The sequence below is a fragment of the Pseudophryne corroboree genome, chromosome 2 (assembly GCF_028390025.1).
Source record: "Pseudophryne corroboree isolate aPseCor3 chromosome 2, aPseCor3.hap2, whole genome shotgun sequence".
Classification (NCBI taxonomy): Eukaryota; Metazoa; Chordata; class Amphibia; order Anura; family Myobatrachidae; genus Pseudophryne; species Pseudophryne corroboree.
In genome coordinates, this window is record NC_086445.1 from 756,064,786 (window position 1) to 756,078,775 (window position 13,990).

Consider the following 13,990-nt stretch of genomic DNA (forward strand, 5'->3'; position numbering starts at 1 on the left):
TAGTACCCTAATAGAAAATACTATGCAGAGATACTAAGGATGGTGATTTGGCAACCAGGAACTTAGGGAGGAGCTTTTATCTCTCTATATTATACATAGAAAGATTAAAATTGCCACTGTACGTTACAAGCTGTTCGTGCTAATTAGTACACTAGTAGAACATACTGTACAGAGATACTAAGCACGGTGATTTAGCATCTAGTAACTTACAGAGGAGCTTTTATCTCTCCATTATACATAGAAAGATTAAACTTGCCACTGTACTTTACAAGCTGTTCGTGCTAATTAGTACACTAGTAGAACATACTGTACAGAGATACTAAGTACAGTGATTTGGCATCCACGAACTTAGGGAGGAGCTTTAATCTCTGCATTGTAATCTTTCTAAGTATAATGGAGAGAGATAAAAGCTCCTCCCTAAATTCCTGGATGCCAAATTACTGTCCTTAGTATCTCTGTACTCTATGTTCTACTAGTGTACTAATTAGCACGAACAGCTTGTAACGTACAGTTGCAAGTTTAATCTTTCTATGTATAATGGAGAGAGATAAAAGCTCCTCTGAAAGTTCCTAGATGCCATATCACCATCCTTAGTATCTCTGTACAGTATGTTCTACTAGTGTACTAATTAGCATGAACAGCTGTTTTACCGGATGCTAAATCACCGTACTTAGTATCTCTGTACAGTATGTTCTATTAGGGTACTAATTAGCTGTTTGTGCTTGTTCACGGGAACACATAAAAAAAAAGGATGGCACTTCCTTCCCATTGGTGTTGGTTTATGCCTTAGGGGACTCAGACGCTCGCATTTGTAAAGCACGGTATTTTCCACCGCCTCCTGCTAGCCCATCGCCTTTCCACCTGGGATCCTGCACAGATCATGCAGTGGACAGGGAGGGAATTCAGGTCCTGAGCAATACACAAACGCCGAAGATCTACAGTACTATTTTGCTCACTCAGAACACACTCATTTCTACTCATTACCGCTGTGTAGATGCATTTAGCGTAAAGAATCGCTCCTGCAGATCTACTCTGATTTATGTGAAACTTGTATGCATCCTTCCATTGGATGTATTAGAGAGAGAAAAAAAATATTAAAGTGAATGTCACGGGAACACATAAAAAAAAAAGGTTGGCACTTCCTTCCCATTGGTGTTGGTTTATGCCATAGGGGACTCGGACGCTCATATAATTGCATTTCAAAGGCACAGTATTTTCCATCGTCTCCCCCTACTCCCATCGCCCTTCCCCCCTGGGAGCTTGCACAGATCATGCAGTAGACAGGGAGGGAATTCAGGTCCTGTGCAATACACAAACGCCGAAGATCTACTGTACTGTTTTGCTCAATTCGTTGCATCAGAATACACTAATTTCTACTCATTGCCGCTGTGTAGTTGCATTTAGCATAAAGAATCGCTCCTGCAGATGTACTCTGATTTATATGTAACTTGTGTGCACCTTTCCATTGACTGTCTTACAATGAAAATAAAATAATACAGTATATTATTACAATTAAAAAAAAAAAAAAGACACATCAGGTCTCGAACCCTTGACCCCCAGCGTGGAAGGTGGGTGCCTTCATCGCTAGCCCACAATGCCTCATGAGAGATTCCCAATTTCATGTGTAAAAGTACAGCAAACAGCGCCCGGCCCCCTCCCCATTGGTGTTGGTTTATGCCTTAGGGGACTCAGACGCACGCATTTGTAAAGCACGGTATTTTCCACCGCCTCCAGCTAGCCCACCATTCCCATTATGCCTTAGGGAACTCAGACGCTCATGTACTGTACATGTATTTTAAAAGCACAGTGTAGGTCACCATCTTTTTCCACCGCCTCCCGTTACGCCTACAGTATTAACATTACAGATGTCACTGACCAATTGCCAGAGCTGTAGATCAATCTGCCGCTATACTGTACGATCGAAAGTACTGGATTAGTGGAGCATTAGCCACCCAGTGATGGAGATGTGTAATGCATGCTGAGTATCTAGAATCACCTCAATGCGCCTGCCTGTGATTAAACTCAGCTATCGCCTTAGCGTGACTAAACATCCGTCTTGGCGGAGAATCGGTCAAGATAAAGGTGGCTACATCTGTATGCAAATAATTTAGCCAAAATTCTCATACCTAATTGCATATGCCCCCATTAAGTTCTTCTTCTAAAACATTGCTTAGACTACCTTTATTACACTGGTTGATTGCCCATATAAAAGTTGTTTTCAGGTTAATAGGATTAACTAAACCAGGGCAGTTGGACTTAATCCCCTGCTGTAATAACTTAATACCCTGATGTATTGTTCTCTCTGTATTGTATTGCATCTGAAAACACTAGATGAAGGCCTTATGCTAATAAACCATAGTGTGCCTAGTTGCAGTAGAGAAGCCAAGATGAGCATGGCTCCATCTATACACTAACACTGCACAGCTTAAATTCACTAAATAAACAAGAAAAGTTTTTATACAAATCTCAATATTTGTAAATGTATATTTTATGCATTTCTAAACATTTAGTCAAACGTGCAAAATGGTGAAAGGATTAAAAAAAATAAAAAAGGCAGTAAAGTAACTATATTATTGCACAAATAGCAATAGAGCTGGAATACAAAATATAAAGGGGAGAGGAAGGAAGAAAGCAGGGTTGAGGAGCATGGTTGTCTAGCTTCTCAAATATGAAAAAATGGCCAGGAAAGGGTTATGCTGACCATGTGAAAGGGAGCCATGACTGTAAGGTCAAAGTGAGGTAAAGGAAGTAGCACATATACGCAGGCAATAGGAATGGTGGGAGTCTCTAAGATACACTTTATATGCATTCTCTTTAATCTTGGTAGAGATCAAACTAGATGCCACAGAAGCCCTAATGATTTTCCTACTGTTCCCATACAGTGGGTGCACCTAGGTCCCTTTCCCATTATTTGTCATGCCAATTTCCATCAACAAGTATACAATCAAGGAAATGTAGTACAGTATAGAGATCAAACCTTTAAACAGAGGAGCAGGAAGGCAGAGCTGTTTAAATGGGAAAGTATAGTGGGTGGGGTTTTTTGGAATCTGCACTGGACCAGATTGTACAATAAATGTCATACAATTTTTATATACCATATGCGGCAAGAAAAGTAACCAACATGAAGCTACCGACTTCGCCTATAAGGCTTTTAAGGTAAAACAAGGTTGGCGGTGCTACCGAACATTAGTTCAGAACAAACTATTAGAGGGTTGTTTTGCAAAGAAGCAAAAGAAGGACTGTTTATTATGTCTCTTTGGGGCACACTTTATTTTAATTGACTGATTGGTGGAGTTGTGAAACTTATACAATGTATATGCAAGAATAAAACTTAGCTTTTAATATTCTATACAGACGAAAAGATAATATGAAGAATATTGCTGTATAAATCAGCAAAATTAGTTAAAACAAGTATTAAATAACATGTATTCAATAACGATAATGTGATATGTCACTCACTTGATGTGAAGTGGGTGGCAGAAAGTTTATCTGTACACCCACTGGATTCCAGCACAGCAGAAAGATACAATTGTATTTAAATAATTGTCACTGTGACAATTATTTAAATACAATTGTATCTTTCTGCAACAGACAGACAACTGCCTAGGCAGCTTGTGTGCTGGAATCTATGTGAATTTTCATGTCTTTGTATGAGTCAGCATAGGGTATTTCTGTAATATTTCTGCTATATTTCTAGAACTCATTTTCAATTTTGATATTTCCATATCACCTACTCAGGTTATTTTATCAGGTTATATTATTGTGTTGATTTACTCAATGTTTATAAATATTTTTTTGACATATTTAATGTGTCTTCAGATATCGATGTAAAGGTTACATTTTCACCGTTTAATTAATACAAGATATACCTCAGTAATTAGGACATACCGCGCTCTTTATTGTTTCACCACAATTTTTTGTGGTGAATTTAGTATGTGCTCTTACTACAATTCCTGTGTGGGGGATCTCTCACGGGAGAGAAAATAATCTCTCCGTCCCTTTGAGACTTTTCTTTACACCCATTTATATCTTGGCTCCCCTTAAAGCGGCTTTTTGGGCGAATAATTGGCCATTGACAACGTTATTCTTTGGACCATCTTGTCTCAACTTGCTCAAGTAGTAGGTATCCCCCATGCTGATAGGTATCTACTTGACTCTCTACAGTGATACCATGCTGGACATGCCCGACCTCGTCTGATCTTGGAAGCCAAGCAGCATTGGGCCTGGTCAGTACTAGAAAGGGTGACCCTCTGGGAATACTGAGTACTGTAGTAATAAGGAACATACCTTCCGCCGATCAGCAAATTCCACCGCAAGTAAATAATGCAGTGTATTTACCTCAGCTGACTAGTCTTATAGGAGTCCGGATTCGTAAAAGCCATTTTTTCTTGAATCTCTCTTATGAATGTACAGGTGTATATCAAATCATAAGTTGATAGAGATAACAAGAATTTCATATTTTCGCTTTTGACAAACGTCGAACATTAATACTCGCTCAAAATCCAGTGGGTGTACAGATAAACTTTCTGCCACCCACTTCACATCAAGTGAGTGACATATCACATTATCGTTATTGAATACATGTTATTTAATACTTGTTTTAACTAATTTTGCTGATTTATACAGCAATATTCTTCATATTATCTTTTCGTCTGTATAGAATATTAAAAGTTAAGTTTTATTCTTGCTTATACATTGTATAAGTTTCAAAACTTCACCAATCAGTCAACTAAAATAAAGTGTGCCCCAGAGAGACATAATAAACAGTCCTTCTTTTGCTTCTTTGCGAAACAACGCTCTAAATGGGAAAGTATGCCCCAACAGTAGATATCCCACAATATTTCTGTGCTATACAAAGTCTAGCAAAGAAGGTGGATGAGAATCCCAGGGGAAAATTATGTTTCTACAATGGAATGATAGATATGGGTGGAAATTGAAGAGGGCCTTGCTGGCCTCTCAAATCTGAACATAGAACAATTAAAGTCGGGAAAGGTTTGATAATATTGTTATGTAACTATATATAGAGAAAAAAATCTCTATTTTCTATATCAGGCACAAGAATAAAATAATAAAAATACATATAAAAATAAAACTCCCTATGCTGGTCAGTCTATTATAGCTGCAGCTCCCAACAGGTAATCTGGACAATTACCACTAAATACCATTAGAAATTAGATAAAGTTAATCTATAACTGACAGTGCAATATTAAGATAACAATTTAAAAAAAATAGAAAATAAAATTACATATGTTAAAAACAATTGCCGTACGTTAATCCACAGTATTCCATCTAAACATCAAGAAGTATAAAAAATACTTGGTTTTATAATTGTCCATCCACGGTATGAGGTTGATGATCACAATACAAATAAGTTCATATAAGAAAATTCCACTTATATATTTGTCCACCAGTAAGTAGCGTGACCAGCACTATCCTCAACCTCTAGGTTTGACCATAACTTGATACGTTTTGCTGTTTAGATTCAATGTTTACATTCTCAACCTGGTTCTTTCACCGTCAATTAGCCTTAAACAAGTGTATTCCCCTTACTGGTGATAGTGGTCTTGAAACTCACTGCTTGTATTATGGAGCTGACAACAGTCATGATGATTTGCATATGGGGGGCTTCCTGCTGTATGCAGCAATAAGGATCTGGTGACAGGACAAATCAATGGTCAGGAGGAAAAGCACGGATGAGGTGAACACTTTCTGCAGCAGAGTGTATCCGCGGGCGGTACAGAAGATGATAGGTACAAACTGAGTGGTCTGTAAACCATTGACACATTTCTCTGTTAATTTAATGCAACAGTTTCCTCAGAAGGTATGTAGGCAATATCACAATATTCCAGGTATATATCCACTGGATCCACCAATCAAATTATATTATCAATCAAGTGTTACAGGTATTGCTAATGAGAAATACTGGAATGAGACTAATTGAATTATACATATGTGACTGATCAGAATATTGAAAATGAATCATAAAAGATTTGTATACAAATCATACATTTTGACTGGTAATTCTGATCATAATACAGGTTGAGTATCCCATATCCAAATATTCCGAAATACGGAATATTCCGAAATACGGACTTTTTTGAGTGAGACTGAGATAGTGAAACCTTTGTTTTCTGATGGCTCAATGTACACAAACTTTGTTTAATACACAAAGTTATTAAAAATATTGTATTAAATGACCTGCAGGCTGTGTGTATAAGTTGTATATGAAACATAAATGATTTGTGTGAATGTAGACACACTTTGTTTAATGCACAAAGTTATAAAAAATATTGTCTAAAATGACCTTCAAGCTTTGTGTATAAGGTGTATATGAAACATACATGCATTCTGTGCTTAGACTTGGGTCCCATCGCCATGATATCTCATTATGGTATGCAATTATTCCAAAATATGGAAAAATCCCATATCCAAAATACCTCCGGTCCCAAGCATTTTGGATAAGGGATACTCAACCTGTACTAGAAAGAAATTTTACATTACTACAATGAGAGGGCTAGAGTATCGCTGTAAGAAATTTATAAAAAAAATGTGTATATATTTATTTATATATTTATATATATATATATATATAGAAGCAATGTACGGCGGCACTCGGAAAAATAAACAAGTAAAGCAGAGTAGTATACAACATTTCGGAGCTTTAATATCCCTCCGTCATCAGGTATAACAAATGATACAAACATGTACCTTAAATAGACTCCCCACCACGTGTGTCACTCGGCGTGCAGTCCCAGGATACGGGCGCCCACTAGTGACGTCCGCTCCCTTTCCTTACATCACCATAGTAACGCTATAAACAAAAACATTAAAACCAATGTGATACATTGAAATCAGCATAACCTGCAACTGCTCATCACTATAATGTTCATACCTACACCATATACAATATACAGTAATTTAGCAATCAATGCAGATGAATAAAATATTGAGCAATGAATTATTTGATGCAAAACATATTTAAATCACAGATACAAATAAGAGACTCAACACAAAACAAAACCAGCATTTACATATCACAAAAAACAATGTAATCCCAGTGTTTCATTAAGTCCCCTAGGGGCCAGTGTCCCAAGTTCATGGATCCACCTGGATTCTCTTTGTAGTAATCGTAATGATCTATCCCCACCACGTAATTTAGCTGGCTCATGATCTATAATAATGTATCTTAATAATGCTAAATTATGGCCAGCATTTAAAAAGTGCCGTGCCAGGGGTTGATCGCTATTCCCAGAAGATAATGCATTTCTTATAGCCATCTTGTGATTTGCCATCCGTTCTCTCAAGGTTCGATCTGTTTTTCCTATGTAATTTTTGCCACAAGGGCAAATGATCATATAAATGATATATTTAGTGGTGCATGTAACCCTATGTTTAATTTCATATCTTTTACCACTAGACGGATGGTGAAAATACTTGCCAACAATTAAAGATCTACAGGTCACACAATTGAGACATCTAAAACATCCCTTCTTGAGAGATAAAAATCTATTTTGTTCACTCTGTAGTGACTGCAACCCCGTAATGTCGGCCTTCATCACCCAATCCTTGATATTACGTCCACGTGTATAACACGGCATAATGGACGTCTCAGCGAGATTAAGGTCACTGTCTGTGGACAAAATCGGCCATAAATTTCTAGCTGTGCCAGCAATATCACCACTAGCAGTGCTATAATGGTTGACCCAAGGCATGCGATTATCACTAGTTTTCCTATTTTTAGGTTTAAGTAACTGATCACGACTTGCTCTTAAAGCTCTTTCCTTAGCTTTTAATAAAAGCTCCAAGTCATACCCTCTCTCATTAAATTTACATATCATATTATCAATATGTCGTTTAGCATCATCTACATTACTACAAATTCTAATAGCACGTAAAAATTGTGAGTAGGGTAAACCAAATTTAAGGGATCTTGGGTGAAAGCTCTGTGCATGGAGTATAGTATTTCTATCAGTAGGTTTATAAAAAATTTCAGTACTGATAGTTCCTTGATTAACCGATACCTTAACATCAAGATAATTAACAGTCTCAGTGCTGGCATTATATGTAAACTTAACCGGATGGCATTGGCTATTATGTTCTTCAATAAACCCAGAAAATGACTCATAATTACCGGACCAGACCAAGAACACATCATCTATGTACCTCACATAAAATGAGGCACATGTTTTGAATAAATCATTATTGAAGAGTATGTCCTCTTCGACCATATACATATAGGCATTAGCATACGATGGGGCCACTGAGGACCCCATCGCACACCCTGATGTTTGAAGATAAAATTTTCCATCAAAAAGGAAATAGTTGCATGTCAAAACCATTTCCAAAAGCTCAATAAATAATGACACATCTGGTCCCTTGTATAAATCATTATTAGTAATAAGTTTCCTGACCGCACACAAACCCTGGTTGTTAGGAATTATCGTGTAAAGGCCGGTAATATCAATACTGCAAAGCAGACTCCCCATATTAATGGTGCCTAAAGCTTTCAATTTATTAAGAAACATTGTGGTGTCAAGCAGATGTCTTTGATGGTTTACAATACAAGGTTGTAGCATAGCATCCAGATAAACTGCCAGTTTTTGAAATAAGCCACCACGGGCCGATATTATGGGCCGTCCAGGGGGATTAACTAGACTTTTATGAATCTTTGGCAGTGAATACAGGACCGGTACCACGGGATTATCCGTTATCACCGCCTGCATAAGTTCATTAGAAATCTGTCCAGCATCCACTGCCAATTGAAGTCTGTGTTTGAGTTGTTTACTAAACACCTGAGTCGGGTCATTCTTAAGTAATTTATAAACCTTAACATCACTTAATTGCCTCTGTAATTCACCTTTGTATTCCTCCATATCCTGAATCACGACAGCCCCTCCCTTGTCAGCAGGGCGTATCGTGATATCAGTATACGTGGAAAGATCCTTAAGAGCATTATACTCTTCCTTACTTAAGTTGTTAACAGGTGATTTATTTTTATACTTATAATTAATCTCTGGAATTACAGAATTAGCAACAGTATCCTCCAACATACGGTTGAAGGTCTTAATAGACATATTATTAGACATGGGATCAAATCGTGAGCGCTTTTGTATTTTGCTTAATTGGGGTGGCAATTCATTTTGTTGCTGAGTTCCAATATTTGCCTTTGAACCCCGAAAGTGTTCATGGAGCTTCAATTTCCGATTCAAACTGTACTTTTCAACTTCCCATCGCAAAGTGTCAAATCGTACAGTGGGCACAAAAGATAGTCCCTTAGATAATACCTTCATTTCAGCGTCCGTCAGAGGATGTGATGACAGGTTGAAAACTATCTCCTCCCTTGTAGTGGCGGACGCCCGCGTCTGCCTCGTCCTCGTTCTTTGGTTTTGGCCGCCTCTCCTGGTCCATCTCCTCTGCCGCGTCCGCGGCGAGTGCGTGCCCCTAAAGGGGCAATTGGATCTCGTGAACGTCCATCCACCATCACATCCGTATCACTGTTAGATGTTCTCTCCTGAGAAGAGTCACTCTGCCACAGTTGTCTATAATTGTGCTGTTTGTACGTGCGCATACGATCATTACGTGTACCACTGACCCATTGGTAGACTCGGTTCATTTCATAATCAGCATTGACCTTTAATAAATTTTTTTTTTTGTGAACTATAAACGGGATTTAATTCAATTTAAAAAACAAAAATTATTAAAGGTCAATGCTGATTATGGATGGACCAGGAGAATATGTCTATTAAGAACTTCAACCATATGTTGGAGGATACTGTTGCTAATTCTGTAATTCCAGAGATTAGTTATAAGTATAAAAATAAATCACCTGTTAACAACTTAAGTAAGGAAGAGTATAATGCTCTTAAGGATCTTTCCACGTATACTGATATCACGATACGCCCCGCTGACAAGGGAGGGGCTGTCGTGATTCAGGATATGGAGGAATACAAAGGTGAATTACAGAGGCAATTAAGTGATGTTAAGGTTTATAAATTACTTAAGAATGACCCGACTCAGGTGTTTAGTAAACAACTCAAACACAGACTTCAATTGGCAGTGGATGCAGGACAGATTTCTAATAAACTTATGCAGGCGGTGATAACGGATAATCCCGTGGTACCGGTCCTGTATTCACTGCCAAAGATTCATAAAAGTCTAGTTAATCCCCCTGGACGGCCCATAATATCGGCCCGTGGTGGCTTATTTCAAAAACTGGCAGTTTATCTGGATGCTATGCTACAACCTTGTATTGTAAACCATCAAAGACATCTGCTTGACACCACAATGTTTCTTAATAAATTGAAAGCTTTAGGCACCATTAATATGGGGAGTCTGCTTTGCAGTATTGATATTACCAGCCTTTACACGATAATTCCTAACAACCAGGGTTTGTGTGCGGTCAGGAAACTTATTACTAATAATGATTTATACAAGGGACCAGATGTGTCATTATTTATTGAGCTTTTGGAAATGGTTTTGACATGCAACTATTTCCTTTTTGATGGAAAATTTTATCTTCAAACATCAGGGTGTGCGATGGGGTCCTCAGTGGCCCCATCGTATGCTAATGCCTATATGTATATGGTCGAAGAGGACATACTCTTCAATAATGATTTATTCAAAACATGTGCCTCATTTTATGTGAGGTACATAGATGATGTGTTCTTGGTCTGGTCCGGTAATTATGAGTCATTTTCTGGGTTTATTGAAGAACATAATAGCCAATGCCATCCGGTTAAGTTTACATATAATGCCAGCACTGAGACTGTTAATTATCTTGATGTTAAGGTATCGGTTAATCAAGGAACTATCAGTACTGAAATTTTTTATAAACCTACTGATAGAAATACTATACTCCATGCACAGAGCTTTCACCCAAGATCCCTTAAATTTGGTTTACCCTACTCACAATTTTTACGTGCTATTAGAATTTGTAGTAATGTAGATGATGCTAAACGACATATTGATAATATGATATGTAAATTTAATGAGAGAGGGTATGACTTGGAGCTTTTATTAAAAGCTAAGGAAAGAGCTTTAAGAGCAAGTCGTGATCAGTTACTTAAACCTAAAAATAGGAAAACTAGTGATAATCGCATGCCTTGGGTCAACCATTATAGCACTGCTAGTGGTGATATTGCTGGCACAGCTAGAAATTTATGGCCGATTTTGTCCACAGACAGTGACCTTAATCTCGCTGAGACGTCCATTATGCCGTGTTATACACGTGGACGTAATATCAAGGATTGGGTGATGAAGGCCGACATTACGGGGTTGCAGTCACTACAGAGTGAACAAAATAGATTTTTTATCTCAAGAAGGGATGTTTTAGATGTCTCAATTGTGTGACCTGTAGATCTTTAATTGTTGGCAAGTATTTTCACCATCCGTCTAGTGGTAAAAGATATGAAATTAAACATAGGGTTACATGCACCACTAAATATATCATTTATATGATCATTTGCCCTTGTGGCAAAAATTACATAGGAAAAACAGATCGAACCTTGAGAGAACGGATGGCAAATCACAAGATGGCTATAAGAAATGCATTATCTTCTGGGAATAGCGATCAACCCCTGGCACGGCACTTTTTAAATGCTGGCCATAATTTAGCATCATTAAGATACATTATTATAGATCATGAGCCAGCTAAATTACGTGGTGGGGATAGATCATTACGATTACTACAAAGAGAATCCAGGTGGATCCATGAACTTGGGACACTGGCCCCTAGGGGACTTAATGAAACACTGGGATTACATTGTTTTTTGTGATATGTAAATGCTGGTTTTGTTTTGTGTTGAGTCTCTTATTTGTATCTGTGATTTAAATATGTTTTGCATCAAATAATTCATTGCTCAATATTTTATTCATCTGCATTGATTGCTAAATTACTGTATATTGTATATGGTGTAGGTATGAACATTATAGTGATGAGCAGTTGCAGGTTATGCTGATTTCAATGTATCACATTGGTTTTAATGTTTTTGTTTATAGCGTTACTATGGTGATGTAAGGAAAGGGAGCGGACGTCACTAGTGGGCGCCCGTATCCTGGGACTGCACGCCGAGTGACACACGTGGTGGGGAGTCTATTTAAGGTACATGTTTGTATTATTTGTTATACCTGATGACGGAGGGATATTAAAGCTCCGAAACGTTGTATACTACTCTGCTTTACTTGTTTATTCTTCCGAGTGCCGCCGTACATTGCTTCTATTTTTTGGACCTGCTGAGGTACCTAGGAAGGCACCGGGACATTTGTTTATTTACTGGGAGTGCTGCCCGAACGACGTCTATATATATATATATATATATATATATATATTATATAGAGCAAAGAATACACACTCCCATATTTCCACTATGTTACATAGATGGCCAGATGGCTTAATGGTTAGAGATGTAGATTAATAAGTACAAAGACCCACTTATCTTACGTCTATTATTGTTTTTATACAGTGGCTCTTATTCACTTTATTGAATTAATATAAATTCTTAATTCTTAATTCTCTTTTAGATAACTCTCACGAATTTAATAGAGTGTATCTGAACCAGAGTCATGGGAATACCATAATTATTCTCAGTCAGCATTGGACAAATGCAACAAAATAATCATCACTCCACAATATACAGTAACTAGCCAGTCTCTATATAGTTGAATGAGAATACTCAACTCTTCCATATACTAAATAGACAAGAATATAGCCTAACGTTGGGGTAGCCAACGCTGGTCCTCAAGAGCTAATAACAGTTAACATTTTCCAGGTCCCCTCACAGAATCACAAGTTAATTCATTAGCTCCAACTGTGGATCTTTTAAAATATGTCAGTGAGTAATGACTGCACCTGCTTGGTGAGCTGCAAAACATGAACTGTTGGTAGCTCTCAAGGACCAGGGTTGGCTACCACTGGCCTAACGGTTAGAGCCACAGGCTAGCAAGAGCAAGGTTGCCGTATCAAGTTTCATGCCACACACACTGTTAATTCTAAATTCAAATTTTACACTGTTTATAATGTTAATTTTTAATTATAATTGTTAATCCTTAGATGAACATATTTAGACTAGAGCGTTCAATTAGGAAATTAGAACACTATTTTATTAATTGTCATTGAAGTTCATAAGTATTGGACACAAAGTCAATATTTCCAATGTTGCATAACTCATAAGCATCCACAGTTCTAAGGGCTCCACAGATCTAGGGACTCCACATGGGTTAATAGAGTTCTATACATTCTTAATCACTAGATGATCAATATTTATGGACATACTGTAGATATAAACAGAGTATTGGTATACTGCCCCTAATTTGACCGACATACACTTGGTAAAGATAACACTACAGTGTTAATCACTTATAATCATAAGTGTCCATATAAATAAGCAGCCACAAAAGATTGGTAGTAATTAATTAGACCAAGGACCAATAAATCATAATTCTGATGGAATGATCCTCCTCATTGTCTGACTCAAGAGGTACCCTAAAATAATACTAAAACTCTGTATATACCACCTGCACATTATCATACCTCCAATAATGCATATTATTAATGGAGAACCATAAACAGCAAATATTATTAGTCAATAAGAATGGAATCTATGATTGTCTAAAATGTATGTGATTTAGAATATTATAACCCTGACCACACTGTTATACAGGGTTTGGTAATTTTGTGCCTGTGCGACTGCACAAGGCCCCACACAGAGGAAAGGTACGGAGTTGCAAGCGTAGATTCAATATCAACCCTTGCAATGGAGGCAGATGGAGCAAAAGAAACAATTATGTGGCTGAGATGAAATGTCCAATAGTAGAATTTGAGGTCTAAGAAGTTCCTACCATAAAAGGTGGAAGGTTTTAAGATTTTCCAATTTGAGTCAAGGAGACCTGTTACACCATATGAATCTTGACAGTAATCATTGAAAAGCAGAAAGATGAGAAACAGGGATCCTGACAGGGAGGGTTTGGAATAGGTAAAGATTTTTGGAAAAGA

The 13,990-nt window shown here is 37.5% G+C and overlaps 1 pseudogene; it reads left to right on the forward strand.

Annotated features, from left to right (window-relative positions):
• Window positions 1–4,156: 4,156 nt before the first annotated feature.
• Window positions 4,157–4,275, forward strand: LOC135051999 (5S ribosomal RNA; annotated as a pseudogene).
• Window positions 4,276–13,990: the final 9,715 nt, after the last annotated feature.